The sequence below is a fragment of the Chionomys nivalis genome, chromosome 24, assembly GCF_950005125.1.
Source record: "Chionomys nivalis chromosome 24, mChiNiv1.1, whole genome shotgun sequence".
Taxonomy (NCBI): domain Eukaryota; kingdom Metazoa; phylum Chordata; class Mammalia; order Rodentia; family Cricetidae; genus Chionomys; species Chionomys nivalis.
The window spans coordinates 49,011,189-49,029,896 of NC_080109.1; the positions used below are offsets into that span (position 1 = coordinate 49,011,189).

General features: G+C 40.1%; 1 protein-coding gene across 3 annotated transcripts in view; it reads right to left on the bottom strand.

Moving 5' to 3' along the window:
* Nucleotides 1–18,708, bottom strand: part of Tbl1xr1 (TBL1X/Y related 1) — a 136,234-nt gene that overhangs the window by 46,378 nt on the left and 71,148 nt on the right. For 2 of the 3 annotated variants that reach the window (XM_057756908.1, XM_057756909.1), the window contains exon 2: nucleotides 10,849–10,915. The exons of the other annotated variant lie outside the window; for it this stretch is intronic. The gene's annotated coding sequence lies outside the window, so the exon portion shown is untranslated. The remainder of the gene's footprint in view (nucleotides 1–10,848; nucleotides 10,916–18,708) is intronic. 3 annotated transcript variants of the gene reach the window in all.

Below are 18,708 nucleotides of genomic sequence, written 5' to 3' on the forward strand. Positions count from 1 at the left end.
AGCATTTACACACATAAAGTCTCACCAGCATGACTGCCTGAACATGAGCAGAGCAAGGACAATAGAAATGGGCAGGCCAAAGTGGTCAGGAGCAAGTACAGGAGGCCACACACACACACACACACACACCTAAGGAATGAATGCTCAGTGGGAGAAACAGTCCATGAGAAAGCATACCAACTGGTTATCTAATACCAAATGGCCAGCACTGAAAACATACATACAGTAATAAAAAAAAAAAAAAGACTAAGCAGGTTGTATTTATGCATTTAGGAAAACCACATGTGAGCACGTGTGTGTGAGACTGCGCGTACACACACACACACACATTTTTTGCAACAACAAATAATAATAAAAGAGGCCATGAATGTGAAATACAGCAAAGAGTATATGTTATGGTTTGAAGGGAGGAAAGGAAGGGAAGAAATAATGTAATTATAACCTCTAAATAAAAAAATAATTAAAAAATAAAATAAATAAGGTTGTCAACACAGTGTGCATTTTATCTCTCCAGCATACACAGTGACTATTCATTATCAAGTGTGCAACTGCTGTGGACCCCACAGCCCAATCAGAGCAGGCCTACAATGGAAGAGGGTGTCAACAAGCTTCAGTGAGCTTCTGCCTAACTCTATGATGGTAGCAGTAACACTGGTATATGTACTGTCACACGACATGAACACGAATAAAAAAAAATCTAGTTTTGAAATAAACCTCTATCCCTAAGAAGTGACTAGAGCTCAGCTTTTTAAATAGTTGATAAATACCAGGTGTATTGCTGTAAAACAGATGTGCAAACAAGTACTAGCTGGGTCTTGTGGTGCATGACTTCAATTAACCCAGGAGGAAGAGGTCAGGTAGGATAACACAGTGAGACTCTGTCTTAAACATCACCAACAATAAAACAAAAACAGAAAAAAAAAAACACATTGGGAAATCAGAGGCAGGAGGATCAGGAATCTAAGGCTGCATAGTGAGCTTGAGGGTAAAGTTGGATAACATGAAACCCTGTCTCCAAAAACTTAAAACTAAAGCACGACTTCAACTAACCAAAAATGAAACTGACCAGCTGAATTAATTAGAGTCAACCTTCTTTTCTCCAAGAAACATGCCATATAGCTAAAGACACTCACAGACTGAGAGCCAATGAATGGGAACAATCTATCAAAAGAACAAACCTGAAAACAGGCTGCAGAGCTCTTCCCACAACTGAAAAAGTCGGTTTGTCCAAAATTAGCCAGAGAGAAGGAAGGCTACTCATGCTTAATAAAGGGAACATTTCCTCAAGATGTAGCTCTAAATGCACATCCACCAAACATTATGGCTCCCAATCTCATCATAAAAACACCACTGAACAGAAAAGATCAGACAGGTCCTGATATAAGATGGGGAATTTCATTTCCCAAATTCATCTTAGATGGGAGAAATCAAACTGAAAACCAGCAAAGAAACCAAATAGCTAAACTATAGTACAAAGTGGGCCCAACTACCACCTACAGCATAGTGCATCCAACACAAACAAAACACACATTCTCCTCACCAGCCAAGGAAAACTCGTAAAACTGACCACATTCCAGATCACAAAAGAATAATTACCAAACACAAAAGAATCAAAATAACCTCTTTTATCCACCAGATCAACATACAATAAAATTAGAAATCAACTGAAAGTTGAAGCTACTACAGGAATACATAGCACCTGAAAAATATGCCCTTAGATGACCAATGAAAACCTCAGCAAAGAAAAAAGTTCCTAGAATATCATAATCTGAGATATCTGGTGTACAGATACGGCAGTTCTAAGAGGAAAGCTTATAGCTCTGAGTGCTTACATTAAAAACATACAAACAAAAACCCCAAAAGATCACAAATAATCTAATAATGCACCCCAATATCCTGGAAAAACAAGAGTAATCCAAATGCAAAAGCAGCAGTTTAAGGAAGGAATTAGTAAAAATGAGACTAAAAACCAATGCATACAATCAGTCTAAGTCAGAAAAACAAACCAATAATAAAAAAACCTACATGGCCAGGAGAAGAAAGACTCAAATTAATAAAATTAGTGTGAAAGGGGAGGTTACTACAGACTTCAGTTTAATAAAGTCAGTCATTAGGAATTATAAATAAAAATTGATACCCTAAAAAAAAATCTACACAGAATCAATATATTCCTAGGCCATGCATGACCTACCAGAATTCAGAAGATAAAAACAGTTTGATAATGCCATTGAAGTAGTACTTTTCTCCTTCCTACCATGTAGGCTCCTCAAACTCATTCTACTACAACATTACATTAATATCCACACTGGATAAGGACACAAAGAGAGCATGCTAAAGACAATTTAACTGATGAACACACATGTAAAAACTCATGAATCTCTTACAAATCAAATTGAAGAATACATTAAGATCACACCCATGACCAAATTGATTTTATCACAGAGATGCAAGGTTGATTCAACCTACAGAACTGTAAGTGTAACTCAGCACATAAGGAGATTTAAGGACAGTGCCCTTCATAATAAAAAGTCCAGAAGCAGAAGGAACATACCTCAGCAAAACAAAGGTTAGAAGCGACAAACCTACGGTCAACTAACTATGGAGAAAAGGCTGTTTCCTCTAAAATTTGGACAGAGACACAGGACCCTATTCTCTCGATTCTTATTGGCCATGGTGCTGGAGTCTTACCTAGAGAACTAAGGCAGGAAAAAGAAACAAAGAGACACAGACACAAACTACTTGAGATTTTACCTAGGTTTTTTTAGGATGGATCAAGTCCTGGTGGACAGTACCGGGACACATCATCCAACTTTTCTGAGCAGCTGGGAAATTCAGCACAAAGCATGGGGGTGTGGTGACAGGGGCAGGGGTCTTCTCTGCCACAGCTCTGTCAGGAAATACTGAGCAGAACTGGTCTGCCTTCCTCACAGTCTGCCTGCACATCAACAAAGGATGGCTCCCTCCCAAATGCTACTCTTCAAAAGATATCCAGAATTTTCTTTCTTTGCTAGCATATCTACCTGCCCAACAGAACTTTCTGGATATATTTGAAAACAAAAGTCTTTGATTAAGGCTATAATTCTATTCCTTTATTTAAGCCTAATAGAACCACCTTTATGAGTCTGCTTATAGGCATCTTAACAAGACGCCTATTAAAAAATTGTTAATTCCATTTAACAAATGAAATTAGATTTTCCATGTTGTGGGATGACTGCAGAATAGTTCACAAACAACTGTGAAGCAAGAATTGCTCTTGGAATATTTAGAGAAAAAGATGTGCAGCCTTAATAGCTAGACATCTAGCGGCGATGCCAATCAGAAGCACAGTGACAGTCTCATTTGATTAAAAGATGCATTCCAAAATGTCCACTGTGTACACACACACACACACACACACACACACACACACACACACACCTATGTAAAAGTTTACTTACTTATGTATATGGGTGGTCTGGATGCCAAGAGTGTGCCCAGTATCCAAGGAGGACAGAAGAGGTTTGAGATCCACTGGGACTGCTATGAGTCACCTTGTGGATACTGATACTGGGAACTAAACCCAGGTCCTCTGGAAGAGTAGCAAGGGCTCTTAATTGCTTAACTACCTACCTCTCTCACCCCTATGGCTACATTTTTAAAACTAGACAGACAATATGTATACTTTGTGTTGTCTGTTTTCTTAAGTGTGGGTGTCACATCTGTCATCCAGGACTGAGAACCCAGGAAGCTCCTCATCAGTGTCAGGTCAAGGCCACCAAGAGCCTCCGAGTAAGACAATGACCCCGTCACACACAAACAATTTTAAAACATAACACTAAACATAATGGTAAACCAATGGGGCATAGGGAAGAGAAAAATAAAGCACTCAACTGTTTCCAGATCACAGGGGAGCACTGTGCATACGAACGGCCAGGAGAGCCAGGGTGGCATACTGTAACCTCAGCATTTAGAAGCCTAAGAAAGGAAAACTGAATTGAAGGTCAGCCTGGGCTATGTACATACATACGTACATACATACAAATGTACACACAGAGACTGTATCAAAGAACCCAATTCTGTTTTTAATATTTAATTACATCATTTTATTATATAACTATTTTATTATTCACTATTAAATATAATTAAAATAATGAATAAAAATATGGTTGTTAACAATTATGTTACATAGTTATATTTATTAATAAGTAACAGATATGGCAATTACATAGTGAACATTAGCTATAATTAATATGATAACTAATATATAACATTGGTGACTTTTTCCCTTATGGTGTGTTTATTTTTAAATATCTTGTAATTTATTAATATATTATATGCATAAGTACAAAAAATCAGTTTATCTAAACAGATTTTTCCATCATGAAACACCGGCAATGGATTTGTATTTTAGCAATAAAATGCTAAATTTGTACCAGAAATACCATATCTTGCTTCCCATAGCCAGAATCAGCCTGCATCATGAGACAAGTACTGTGGTCTCAGTAGACTTTTGTCCTTCAAACAATCAGGACTTCCTAGAGACAGTGGTGACTTGGGGAGCAGGAACATAGCACAGCCTCTATCGATGCCTACTATAGTCACTTTCAAAGACTGGAGAGTCAACTTGAAAAGGTGCCTTTCTCCAAGAAAATCTCACATCAATAAGAATAAAACCACAAAGCAATAAATATGTCAAATGTTCAAATCCACAAGCTCACAATAACACTTAAACAAACCCTACCTTCTAGAAACATGGAAAACAAGTCAGTATTTGAAAACCAATGAGGAAAAGAAAGAATACAAGCCTATTTGCTTCTTTCCTGTATAAGCCTAGGACATTGAGTGCCTGGGAGAGGAAACACTATGAGCTGGAACATAATGCTTGTGCACACCAGTGGAATAACGAATTTTGAGTCTAGACCATGGTTACCAATGATTAGCCTCAACTATTGGATGCTTCTTTGGGGATGTACTAATAAAGTTTATAGACAATTCTGCTTCCCTAACCTTCCAGATAATAAGAGCTGGCAGCAAAATTAGATTACTATCCATAAACCTAGCTGTTGATTTATATAAAATACAAGGAAAAAAAATTCCCTAAAGAGATACAATTAAAAAACCACAGGGTCAGGGAAACTTTACAGACAGATAGGAAATGATAATTAAGTGAATGTGCACTTGTAGTAAACTAGGCATCTCGTTGCTCTTCTATGAAAACATACTTAAGAGAAGTTGAAGGAATTTAAATGCTATTAAAAATTGTAACATCTCACATCTATTAGATAACTAACACCTGGAGCACAGTATGAAATTCTCAAAAAAGTAAAACTAAAATACTTACATGATCCAAAGGCCTGTTCTAAAATTCCAAAAAGAACTTAAAAGTCTGAAATCAGGATCTCATAAAACTCTATCAAGGAAAGAACCAAAAAAGAAGCAATCCAACTGTCCATAAAGCAAAGCAAATAAGCAGAGAAAGAAAATACATTATGTGCATAAAATGGTGTGCAAATTGGCCGCTGAATTGGTAATGCATGCCTTTAATACCAGCACTCAGGAGGCAGCGGAAGGTTGGTGGATCTCAGTGAGTTCAAGGCCAGCCTGGTCTGCAAAGTTTGCACCAGGGCTGCTGAGGGTTAAATAAGATCTCACACACACACACACACACACACACACACACACACACAAAGGAGGGAGGCAGACAGACAAGGAAATATGTCATCAGCTACAATATGGACACCAGAAAAGGACAATCAGAAAGAGACAAGTATTGTCAGGATGCTGCTTCCAAAAGGACCCTAAAGTATTCAAATCCAGAGAAAAGAGAAATAAAAGAGCTATAGGTTTGATGAACTGCTAGGAACAATCAGTCATTGCTGATACTTGCATTAACAATAGTGAAGATAGCAACTGTTTTGTAGTTTCAAGTATAAAGAGAAAGTATACTTATATTCCTTCTCACACCAAAACACAATAATTAGTGGGCAGGGCACAGCAGGGAACAATTGGTCAGAGGGAAAATCTGTACCAAAGGCCATGGCTATGAGAGGGAACTATGAGCTTTCTCTCTAATTCATGTTTGAAACTCGTTTTTAAAATTCAAAATAAGGATATAACCTGATAGCCAATGAGTCCTAATAACTTGATGAGAATTTCACAAAGAAAATAAAACAACATGCACAGGAAAACACTGTTGGTCCTGGTCCATTTTAAGAAGCTAGGCAACTTAAACTCAATGTATGCACAAGGAAGGCAGCAAAGGGATCTCTACCAATCCCCACAAGGCTTCTAGCAATCAGCAGTGCAAATGTGGTGGAAGATAGGAATTAACAGTCTCTTCCTTACATGGTTTGCACACATCTTTTATACACTGAACCTTTCCTACAGCTTGTGCTATGTAGCCACAAAGTTTAAGTGAGTTCCTCCAGCCAGTGGAAGGCCTTAGGCCTCTTTTTTTGGGTCTTAAGTTAAAAAAAAAAAACAAGCAAAAAATTACTTGTACACATGCATCCTGATGGTGAAATGACAAGTGGTCAGGAAAGACTGTGGATCACTGGACAGATTATACAGGCTATATTCCTACATCATTGTATGGCAGTCAAAATTCTGGGCAACCTGGCGCAGTGGTCGCCTAGCCTTGTGATAGTGAGACAAACTGATGCCATCCAAAGCAAGTGGTCAGGATATGCTAGTGTCGTCCTGCTCCTTCTACTGTAATTTAGGAGGTCACCTGGGGAAGAGTTGTTTTTCAGTCTACATGACAAAATGGGCATAGATAGGAAGATGTGACCTAAGTCATCCCCCCCCCCTTCACCTAGGAAACAGAATGCTAATGAACTTCCCCTCAGTTTACATTTTGATATAAAAGCTGTTTGGAGAATAAACACGAGTGGTTTTTCAGGATATGAATTCAGGATTTCATGAAGGATCCCTGAAAACTCCCTCCCGATACAGTCATGTGAGTTGTGTTTTCATTCCCACACCTCCACTCTGGTACCAGTGTTATTCCCCAGAAGGCCCCTGAGCATGGCTCGCCTGGGGAACTACATTTCCCAGGAGCCCCTAGCGTTCCACACAAAGGCTGCACAGGCGCAGAACGTGGCACTCGACGCACGCACGTGGGGGACCCTTTAAAAGGCTGAAACGCCATCTGTTTGCTCTCTTTTCCCCTTCTCTCCTGCACGCCGCAATAAACCTCGGGTGCCGAGTTTTGTTGTGTCTTGCATCCTCCTTTCCCTCCTTTCGCGGCGAAGAAGACGAAGACGAAGAAGACTAAGAAGAAGAAGACTAAGAAGAGAAGAACAACCAGAAATGGTGCTTGTCGGGGCTGTTCCCCTACATGGAGAAAGGGATGAAGGGAGGCTCCATGTCTAGAACAGGACAATCAAGCTTAACCATTATTCAGAGCAGTGCTGAAAATTCAGTGAAAGTTTATGTTGTGGTTTGAAAGAAAATAGCCCCAAAGAGATTGGCACTATTAGGAGGTGTGGCCTTGTTGGAGGAAGTGTGTCACTGTGGGGGTGGGCTTTGAGGTCTCCTTTGCTCAAGCTTCCTTTAATTGACTTCCTATTGCCTGCAAGATACAGCTATTCCTCCAGCACCACATCTACCTGCATGCCACCATGCTCCCCACCATGACGATAAGACGATAACGTACTGAACCTCTGAAACTGTAAGATCTCTCAACTAAATATTCTCCTTAGAAGAGCTGCTGCGGTCATGGTATCTCTCCATAGCAATAAAACCCTAGCTGAGACAAAAGTTGGACAGGGTATTGCTGTGATAGGCCTGACACTGCTCTCCTTTGGAGTAATATGGACTTTGGTTCTTTGGATCAGGAAAGCAACTGTGATTTGATGAGTTGTAGGGGACTCTCTAAAGAGGTTTCAGAGGAGAAGAGTTTTAGTATGTGGCCTAGAGATCATTCTTGTGATGCTTTGGTGAAGAAAGTGTCTGCCTTCGCCCTTGTCCAAAGAGTCTGCCTGAGGCTACAGAGAAGAGTTCTGATTAATTCTGTTGGTAGAAGTAAAGACTATGTCATGTGGTTGTTAGGGTAACTCTAATGAAGATTTATAATGAAAAGGAGCAAGTTGAGCAGGGTAAATTACAAAATGTAAACTTTAAGGAGAAAATGAGCATCAGGAAGTGGAATAGACTTAAATCCTGCCTTCAACAAGATAATAGATTAAGAAGTGGAATAAAGAGAGTGGTAACTTCATGGCAAGATCCCACCCAGCTAAATTTCCAACTTGTGAAAATGAATTAAAGAAAAGCTTAGAGCTGGTGTGTGGTGGTGCATGCCTTTAATTCCAGCACTGTAAGGCAGAGGCTGGGGATCTGGGTCTGGTGCTAGCCTGAGCTGCAGAGCAAGGTTCAGGACAGCCAAGGCTGAAAGGTGTTGAAGGTGTCCACGTTCCAGTCCCAGCAAGCAGCAGAACTTGGAAGCTTTGGCCACATGGTTTTGGAGTCAGGAATAAAGCTGCTGAGGCCAGGCATGTGTTAGGGGAGTTCCTGACTGGAGGTCGCTGCATGCAGCTATGAAGTTGAAGCCTGAATTGTCTTGGAGAACCCAAGAGGTTAGATATGCCAGAGTTGTGGGATACCTGCTGAGGGGAGCTGCTAACAGGAAGTGGAAATAGTCCAGAGAAAGAAGTGTGTTACAGTCAACAAAGCTGAACAGAGCCGGAGATTGGAAGAGCATTTTGACATGAAACATGGAGGTGCAGAGTTTGAAATTTGCCCAGCACTTTCCGATTTTGCTTTGGTTCAGTATTTCCTCAATATGTTCCTTCCCTACGCTTTCAAATGTGCTATTAAATGTTGGAAGCATGTGATCTGCTTTTTGACTTTGATTTTTTACAGGAGGATTACAGTTAAGAGATCATCATGTGTCTGAGAAGAGACTTTGTTCTTTGAAACAAGTTTGAAACTGTTTTAGACTATGAACATTCTTGTTCTTGGACTGAATGCATTTTTTTTTTTTTTTTTTGCATTATGATAGTGCTTATAAGCCTTTGGGGGTAGGGAGAAAAACCTAACTAAGTTTATTTCTCGAATTTTGTATTTACTATTTTCAGATCATGGTTAATGCGGGTAAAAATACCAGCAAGTCATAATGTGAGTAGGAGAAACTACTGTGCTCCATGACATGGTCAACATAATAACTACAGCGTTTGAGGAAACCACATTCTGAACCATCTCTAAACACATGACACACTGATACATGTACATGGCTTCAGAGCTCTGAGAGACTGCATGTCCGCTGTAACCCTGGCTCTCTAGCACTAAGGTACACAAACAACTAACCACAAGTTTATAGTTTGCAATGACATAAAAAAAAAAAAACATTTTGGAGGTTTTCAGAAAAATTAGCAAACGTTTGAAATGATCCAATTTAACATAGCCTATGAGCTGTTTCAAGCATAAAAGCAGTGATACAGTCTGCATGTTGGCACAGGGGAGGAGGGCCTTTTTAAGTTAAGATGCCAAAAAACCAGAAAACTAGTCTTGAATGATAACTTCAAATAAAACAAACAGTCTCCTCAAAGCAAAAGCTAGCACTCCAGAGAGCAGAGGGGACAGAGGGAGGGCAGGAAGGAAAGAGTCAGATTCTTCCAAATCTAGAAGGATGAAGAAGTAACCTGGAAGGTAAGGGCACTTGCCATACTTCAGGATACCACACAGAAAACTGGTTCTCTGGTCACTGTGTAGAGAAAAATGTTTAGAAGGTGCCAGTAACTGACGGTAAATGACTGCGGGGGGGGGCTCCTTTCTCTTCAGAAATGGAGCTACTACTGGTAAGCTGTCCCTGTTCCAACAAATAACCCTACACCCATTCACCAAGATTAACCATGATTAAACCCATGCTTAATATGGTACCACGTCTTCAATCACAGAACTCAGGAGGCAGAAGTAGAGACAGGCCTAGCATTGATTAAGTCTAAGGTATCGAATATCAAATTTTTATCTACCATCAAATTTTCACAAGTCACCAAACTCTGCCAAAAGTCAGAGAGCCTTGGTACAGGTACATTCAGCAGTGTAGTTGTGTAGTCGTTATTACATGACAGCCGAGATTTATAATCCAAAATGAAAGACTTCTAAACTTTTCTAAAGAAGTAAAAATGTTTCTCCCTAAAGTTATCAACTAAATAAACATGTAAAATCTCATATATTTAACTGCATACTTAGTAATATCAGGATAAGCAACATGCCCTAAAACTCACCAAAATGATGGACACAAATAAAAGAACTGTTACCAGCAATATCAAATTTTTAACCCCCCCCAAAAAAAAGCTAGTCACAAAATTTCATAAAAGATCATATTCATGTCACCTTTTCATACTGATGTGGTGGTACATCATGATAAATGATGAAAATGTTCCTCAAGAGCTCATACATTCAGTTGCTGAAACAGTTGGGAAGGACTAGAAGGTGTGGCCCTGTTGTATCACTGGGAGTCGACTTTGAGGTTTCAAAAGCCCACATCATTACCAGCCAGCTCTCTCTGCCTTGCGGTTGTTGATTCAACATGTAAGCTCTTGGGCACTGTTCCATGCTTGCCTGCCTGTTGCTGTGCTCCCTGCCTTGACAGTCATGGACTCTAAACCTGTGAAACTACAAGCTCCCATAAATGTTCTCTTTTTGGTAATTTGTCTTGGTCGTGGTATCTCAAGACAACAATAAAAAGGTAACACACTTGATAACCATCAAAATTATAGAAAAATTATAATCTTCAAAGTAGGGGTACCTTTTGCTAAAATGCTAAACTCTTCTGAGATTCTTGAGAAATTTTTATTTCTCAAAAGTCTCTTCAAAACAGCTACAAATCTCTGACCTGGGAGAGAAGGAAAGGGGGAAGCATCTTACCATTGGCAGTGCATTGATGTGAGAATGTACAACTGGATATCTGACCACCAAACACAAGTTGCTGAGGCTAAGAAAAAGGAAAACAAATTCAATTTAAGATTCCCCACAGCAAATTTTGCATGTTCAAAATACTCACTTATAGGCTTTTGCATCCCACCAGTGAGACTCTCCCCAGGGTAGCTGTGTCACAAATAGCAACAAATGCTAGCTGCCTATGTTCCTGAGAAGGCTAGTGCAGTTAGCATCCAAGGAAGGTCAGCTCAATCCCAGAGTGTACAACTGAATTAGGGTGCTACGGTGTGTTCATTAATCATGACCATGAGCCATGAAAATCATGTGAATTTGCATTCTACATATTTTCATTCATGGGAATCATATTTAACTGGTTATCACAACGTGGCAGGAATTAATCTCAGACTTCACACAAAAGGGCTCTACCTCTCTACTTTTCTCAATGAGTGAAGCACAGCACACCACACCGACAGAACTTCTGCAACATGCAAGTTATGTTTCATACGCCACCTCGCCGCACCTAAGAGGTGACACTCAGAAAGGACATGGATCAGTGCAAAGTGGATTAGCAGGCTGATGCCACCAAGAGGAGGGGTAGCTACAGTGGCATGCTTACATTCCTATAGCAGAAATTCTAATTTAAGCATGTCAATAATTAAGATCACCAATATCCTGAATAACCATAAAATTCAAGTCCCTTTAGACTTGTTCCTCTGGTTTCACTTCTCACTGAGCACCTAGGTACCCTGGCACATGACCACACTTAGTAGAGACCCAGAAAGTCAAGTTAACATTAGACATCACATATTTATAGAAGGTCATGTCAACATACATCACTCCACTGGCCTCCAGTTCTTTAAGCAATGCTATGAAAACAAGCCTAGGATTTTTTCTCTCATTTTTGAATTATTATTTTTAAAAACAATCTTATTTTACATACCAATCCCAGTTCCCCCTACTACCCCTTCTCACACTCCCCCACCTCCTCTCCACTCCACTCTCCATTTATTCCTCAGAGAGAGCAAGGCCTCCCATAGGGAGACAACAAAGTCTGTCACATCACTTGAGGCAGGACCAAGGCCCTGCCCACTATATCTAGACTGAGCAAGTATCTCTCCATAAGGAATGGGCTCCAGATAGTCAGTGAATGCACTAGGGATAAGTACTAGTTCCTCTGCTAGTGGCCCCACAAACCACCCAAGCTGCACAACTGTCACCCACATTCAGAGGGCCGCTTTTGGTCTTACACGGGTTCCCCAGCTGTCAGGCCAGAGTCAGTGAGCTCCCATCTACTCAGTTGTTTCTGTGTGTTTCCCCATCATGGTCTTGGCAAATTTGTTGATAATATCACTCCTCCTTCTCTATGACTGGACTCCAGTTCAGTCCAGAGTTTTAGTGTGAGACACCGGTTTTGGATATGAGGAGCTAGGACACATTGTGAAACACTCTATAAACAGAACTACTGAATCCCAACAAAACCTAGATACCATCAAACTCTTAGGGTTTCTCAAAATGAACATCATTTTCTTTATAGTAAGTATAAAAATTTTTAAAGGATCTTTTTTTTAAAAATGTATGTATGTGACCATCTATGTGTGCCTGCTATGTATGTGTAAGTGCCTGCAGGGACCAGAAGAGGGCACTGGATTCCCTGGAGCTGAAGTTCCAGGCAGTGTGGGTGATGGGAAGGGAAAGGCTCTTAGCTGCTGAGCTAAGTCACTTGCCCAGCTTTTATTAATTCTGAGCTATCTATTAGCACATTTTCCCCCAACCCTTTACTCTGAGGCAATGTCTGTCTTTGAGGTTGAGGTTTCTTTTTTTTTTTAACTACTGATTTTTATTGAGCTCTACATTTTTCTCTGCTCCCCTCCCTGTCTCTCCCCTCCCCTTCAACCCTCCCCCCAAATCCCCATGCTCCAAATTTATTCAGGAGATCTTGTCTTTTTATACTTCCCATGTAGATTAGATCCATGTATGTCTCTCTTAAGAGTCCTTATTGTTGTCTAGGTTCTCTGAGATTGTAGTTTGTAGGCTGGTTTTCTTTGCTTTATATTTAAAAACCACCTATGAGTAAGTACATGTGATAATTGTCTTTCTGTGTCTGGGTTACCTCACTCAAAATGATGTTTTCTAGCTCCATCCATTTGCCTGCAAAATTCAAGCTGTTATTTTTTTCTGCTGTGTAGTAGTACTCCATTATGTAAATGTACCACATTTTCCTTATCCATTCTTTAGTCGAGGGGCATTTAGGTTGTTTCCAGGTTCTGGCTAGACAAACAATGCTGCTATGAACATAATTGAGCACACGTCCTTGTGGCACAGTTGAGCATCCTTTGGATATATACCCAAAAGTGGTATTGCTGGGTCTTGAGGAAGTTTGTTTCCTAATTTTCTGAGAAATTGCCACACTGACATCGAAAAAGGCTGCATCAGCTTGTACTCCAACTAGCAATGCAGGAGTGTTCCCTTTTCCCCACAACCTCTCCAGTATAAGTTGTCACAGTGTTTTTGATCTTGGCCATTCTTACAGGTGTAATGGAATCTCAGAGTTGTTTTGATTTTCATTTCTCCAATGACTAAGGATGTTGAACATTTCCTTAAGTGTCTTTCAGCCATTTTAGAGTTCTCTGTTGAGAGTTTTCTGTTTAGGTCTGTACTCGATTTTATTTTATTTTTTTTGATTATTTGCTCTTTTGATGACCAATCTCTTGAGTTCTTTGCTATAGGAGGGTCTTCTGTCTATGTGTTACTTTCACTGGTTAAATAAAGAAGCTTCCTTGGCCTTTTGATAGGTCAGCCCTTAGATGAGTGGAGTAGACAGAACAGAATGTTGGGAGAAAGAAAGCAGGGTCAGGCAGACACCATGAAGCTCCCGCCTGAGGTGGACGTAGGTTAGAACCTCATGGTGATACACAGATTACTAGACATGGGTTAATCAAGATCTGGGAGTCAGCCAGAAGAGGCTAGGACTAATGGGACAGGCAGTGTTTAAATGAATACAGTTTTGTGTTACTATTTCCGGGGCTAAGTGAGCTTTGCAGGAGCCGGGCGGGACGAAAAGCAGACCTGCTTGCCTCACCACTACAGTTTGCACATTTTGGAGAACAGACCTCTGTCTGATGTGGAATTGTTGAAGATCTTTTCCCATTCTGTAGGCTGCCGTTTTGTCTTGTTGACCGTGTCCTTTGCTTTACAGAAACTTTTCAGTTTCAGGAGGTCCAATTTGTTAATAGTTTCTCTCAGTGCCTGTAGCACAATGTTCTTATCAGGGGAAAAAAAGCAGCTTTGCTTTGCCATACATGCTTTCTATGTATTTATATACAATTAAAATATAACATTTTACTAAATTATGTATATTTCAAAATACACAAAAAGTAAAAACACAGAAGTAAAAGAGATAAGGTAAGCTGCAAACAAATTTTCTGTTGCTTTAACATTGTGACCTTTTTATATGTCTTTTTAATCAATGGCCTTTTTTTTGTCATCATTAAGAAATATTTTAAGTCAGGCAGGTATTGGTGAGTACATGCCTAGAATCTTAGCACTCAGGAAGCAGAAGTAAGGGGAATCTCTGTGAGTTTGAGACCAGCCTGGTCTTCAGAATGAGTTCCAGGACAGCCAGAGTTATGTGATGTGACCCTGTTTCAATTCAAAAAACAAAACAACTTAAGGTAAAGCTTTCTCTAAGACTAAGAGTAGTACCAAAAGGAATGAGTCTGGATCAGGCCTTCCTTGAAGATCTTTAATTTCAGACAACTGAACTGATTAGATCTAGCAAGTGGGTGTTCATTTTAGTTTCTAACTATCAGTTTTCTACCACCCTGCCCTATTCTTGTTTTAATATGCAATTTCTTTGTAAAAATGTTCTTGTAAAAGTGAGCTAAAAAGTAGATACTATAATCCAAACAAATGAAGTCACAGTAATCCTGAAATCCATGGGGATTCTGGAAAATGGAATGATGAATAGGAGAGTCATGTATTCTCCCCCCGACACACACAAACCCCAGTCAATACTGTCGTCTATATTATAAAAGGCTCTTCCAGCAGACCAGAGCCCTTCATCAAGTATCAGAAACAAATGTCTTGTCACCTAAAATGAGCATCAATAAACTACAACGATTTCCATCCACAGACACCTCGTAATTCATATACCTAGCCACACATATGCACTTGGGGAAATACTGAATCAGCTCATTCCAGTTAGTTTCCATTCCAGGGCTCTTTTCCTTTCTTGAAGTCAGGGTAAATTTTCCTCACTATCCCCCATAGATGTATTTAATAGAAGTTCTACTAATTATCTCTCCTCAATACCCTTTACTTTTGTATTTAACTTGCCCTCACACTATAGCTCTTTCAGGTATATCACTTAAATGGTTAAGTAAATATCTGGTTCTACAGCATCAAGGACGAGTTATCATACGTAAACAGTAGGGTGAGCGACCCAGCTATGAGTAGACAATCTGAAATAAGCACAGGAATTTTAGAAACACACGGAGGCCACAATACTTTCCAGTTCAACTGTTTTCTGAGAAGTCAATACATTTACCTGTAGCTATCTAGTTGCTATGCAGCACATTTGAAAAGCATATCACAGGAAAGGAAAATTTAACTTTTTAAGACACAGATACATACAAATTTGCAGGAAAATTACGAACACTGTTGGTGTACTTAAATCAAAGGACAATGAAGTTAAACCAAGACAAATCAAGTTGTAAAGAAGCTGCGTCCTGTACACCTGCCTTTTCATTACTTTTTGTTTTCTGAAGAATGGTTTTACTCTGCAGCTCAGGATGGCTTCTAATGTGCACCCCTCCAGGTCTGTGCACTATGGCCTGTTTTACAACTGTGGTTCTGATGTCAGCTTCTCCTCCTGCTTAGCCATCAGTCCTGGCAGTCTGTAGCCGACATGACACTGACATTCTAGTACTGGAATGCCCTCTGCAAAAGTTCAGCCCCCATCAGGCCGGGAGGGGAGCTCTCTGAGCATGTCTTCCCACCGCTGTCCATCTAGCAGACACCATGGAGCATCCCAGCAGTTCCGGCAGACCAGGGCCTATTTGCTCAGCTTGCTGTTCCTCTAAAAAACGAAGACTAGCACCTGGAAAATTTTGTAGTTCTTGGAACCAAATGTTCAGATAGTACCTAATGGGTGCCCCTGAATAAGAGAACTGAAACAGACTGACCACAGGAAGTGGAGAGAAGTGGCTGGCTGCTATTCTGTTGAAAAGAGCCTTTTCACACCACTTCCAGGAGGTGGCAGGGCTAGACTGACCTGCCACTAACAAAAAACCAAAGTGTACCTCATGAATATTATCACAAAGCTAACTTTTGTGGACTGCTAAATTTAAGTTCATTCAGTCTCCAAACAAAATATTTTGCTTTTTAAACAATTGTCAATATTTTGCCCAAACTGAATAGAGCATCAATCTTAGAAAAGGCCCTTCAACACATAATTATGCTTTTTACATGTTAAAAAAAAATCTACAAAATGACTGGTTTCTGACAAAAATTCACTGGACTCACTGACCCCTTTGAAAAGCAGTGGAAATATTGCTTCTTCCCCAGGAAAAGTGCAAACACTACAAACATTCACTTTAAAGTGAGTAACACAACCGGAAGTCCAGTCTCCTGCGACAAGTGCAAGAAAATGTGTCTGTGCTTAAAGAGACAGAGGACAGTGAGTTTCCTGTGCTTAAAGAGACAGAGGACAGTGAGTTTCCTGTGCTTAAAGAGACAGAGGACAGTGATAATTTGGGAGTGACATTTACAATCATCGGAGCTGACTGTGTTAAGATTTCTACTAAATACACAGCTGGGGTTCAATTCCAAACCATAAAAGGGGGAGATTTTATTAAATGAATTCACAGGGGAAGGTGTCACAGAATTCCCAGTGAATTCCCTAGTGCGTGATTTGCAGAATGATAAATGGACTAACTCCAAACTGGGTGACTTTTAAATGCAGCTATGTATGTAAATCAGTTTCAATTGGCCTCTCTTCATTTCTTGATTTTATAAAAAGAAAAAAAAAGATCCTTTTCCTTCCTCAGCATGACAACCCTACCGTGTGCAGAAGAAAGTCTTTGAAACACTGTACTCTGTGCCTAAATCAACAGTCATGCACCTGTGCTTGCCAGACACCAGAGGATGAGGTGGGGTAGCTCCCCCTGCAGGGAGGTCTTGATGAAGCAGCCTGGGCTTAGCTACAGTAAGGAGGATCTCCATGAGCACCTGCTTGCTTTCCCCTTCTCATTGTTTTTCAAGTTACTTGGGAAAACTGAAGCCAAAGAGTTGTATATCGTGGCCTTAAATTTTCTAAAACTAGACAATCTCAAGACCACATATCCACACTAAGACGCCTAACTCCCCAGTTACTGCTTTCAGTGGAGTTGTCTCACGGGTGCATAGTGCAATTGAACCTTATGTTAAACATAAAAATAAACCACTTACATTCGCTTAAACTACAGCAAGTTCCTAAATTAAAGTGTAGTCTACTGTGAGTCAAATTTGCTATAAACCACCTCCTAGCTTTTGAGAGGTAGAGAAGCAGGAGGAGTCCAAGGCTGGCCTGAGTTACACGAGACCCTGTCAGAAACAAACAAAATTAACAAGGCCAAACTCTTTTCATGTTTAGGTTTTGTAAGTTTTAGGTTTCAGCCAGGAATGCTAGCACATACCCATTACCCCAACATTTAGTTCAAGGCCATCCTCAGCTATATAATGGAGTTTGAGACCAGCCTGAACTACTCAGATCACATCTTAAAAAAAGAAAAAAAAACCAGAAAAAGTTCACTAACTGTCAATAATGGAGAATTTCAACAAACTTTTAGCTAGCTGTTACTAAAAAAGGTCATGAAAATTTATGAAAAAATGTCCATTACTTCTTAAAATGTGTGAGCACATCATTACTGTTCAGTACAACAAATTGTTCCTCTCCTCTCAAATTAGAGATACAGTTCACAATGCCTAAGAAATTCTACAGATCTGATATAGTTTTCTTGGTGACACAACGTTAGTAAGGGCTGTGCCTTACAGACAGTAGTTTATGGGATGAAGAGCCAGAAGGGAAAGCTACAGAAACTGCACAGGTACCTAAAGGTTGACAGGAACAAAGATACCTCTGATGCCTAAAATCCTACTGGTACACTGGCTTGGGAAGCAGAAGAGCTGACAACTTCCCTAGGTCCTCTTTGCAATTGTTGGGTAGCTGAGTCATGCATAGCATTTACCAAGACTCTAAAAAGATAGATAGACTACAATAGCACAACACAGGTGAGCAACTTAAAGGAGAAAAGACAAGAGCACATCCACGGATGCTCTGTGACTGATAATTACTATGGAGACACCTCTCCAGACTTAAAGCTATACCACCCTGGGTCCTCCCTAGGTAATGTCTCTAGGGTAGCAGTTCTCAGCCTGTGAGTTGCGACTCCTTTGGGAGCTGAATATCACAGGAGCTAAAATAGTTATGACTTAGCAACAAAACAATTTTATGGTTGGTATCACCAGGACATGAGGAACTGCATCAAAGCATTGCAGCAAGAGGAATGTTAAAAAAACACTGCTCCAGAGTAAGACCTGCACCTCACTTGAGCTTCAAACTGCAGGAGTGGTGATACTGGCTGGAGCAGTTTCTTGTTATTCTAATTATTATCCTGCTGGAGGTGGAGCAGAGAGATAGTCTTTAAGTATTACAGTGCTGAGAACTAGAGAGAAAAATACACCAAAAGTGATGGCTATATCCATCTCAAGATGATGAGGAACCAGAAAAACTCGGTGTCTTTCCAAAAATCAATTACAAAGAAAGCATAATAAGGACCTTACAGAGAGGTCACAGAAGAGTACACAACA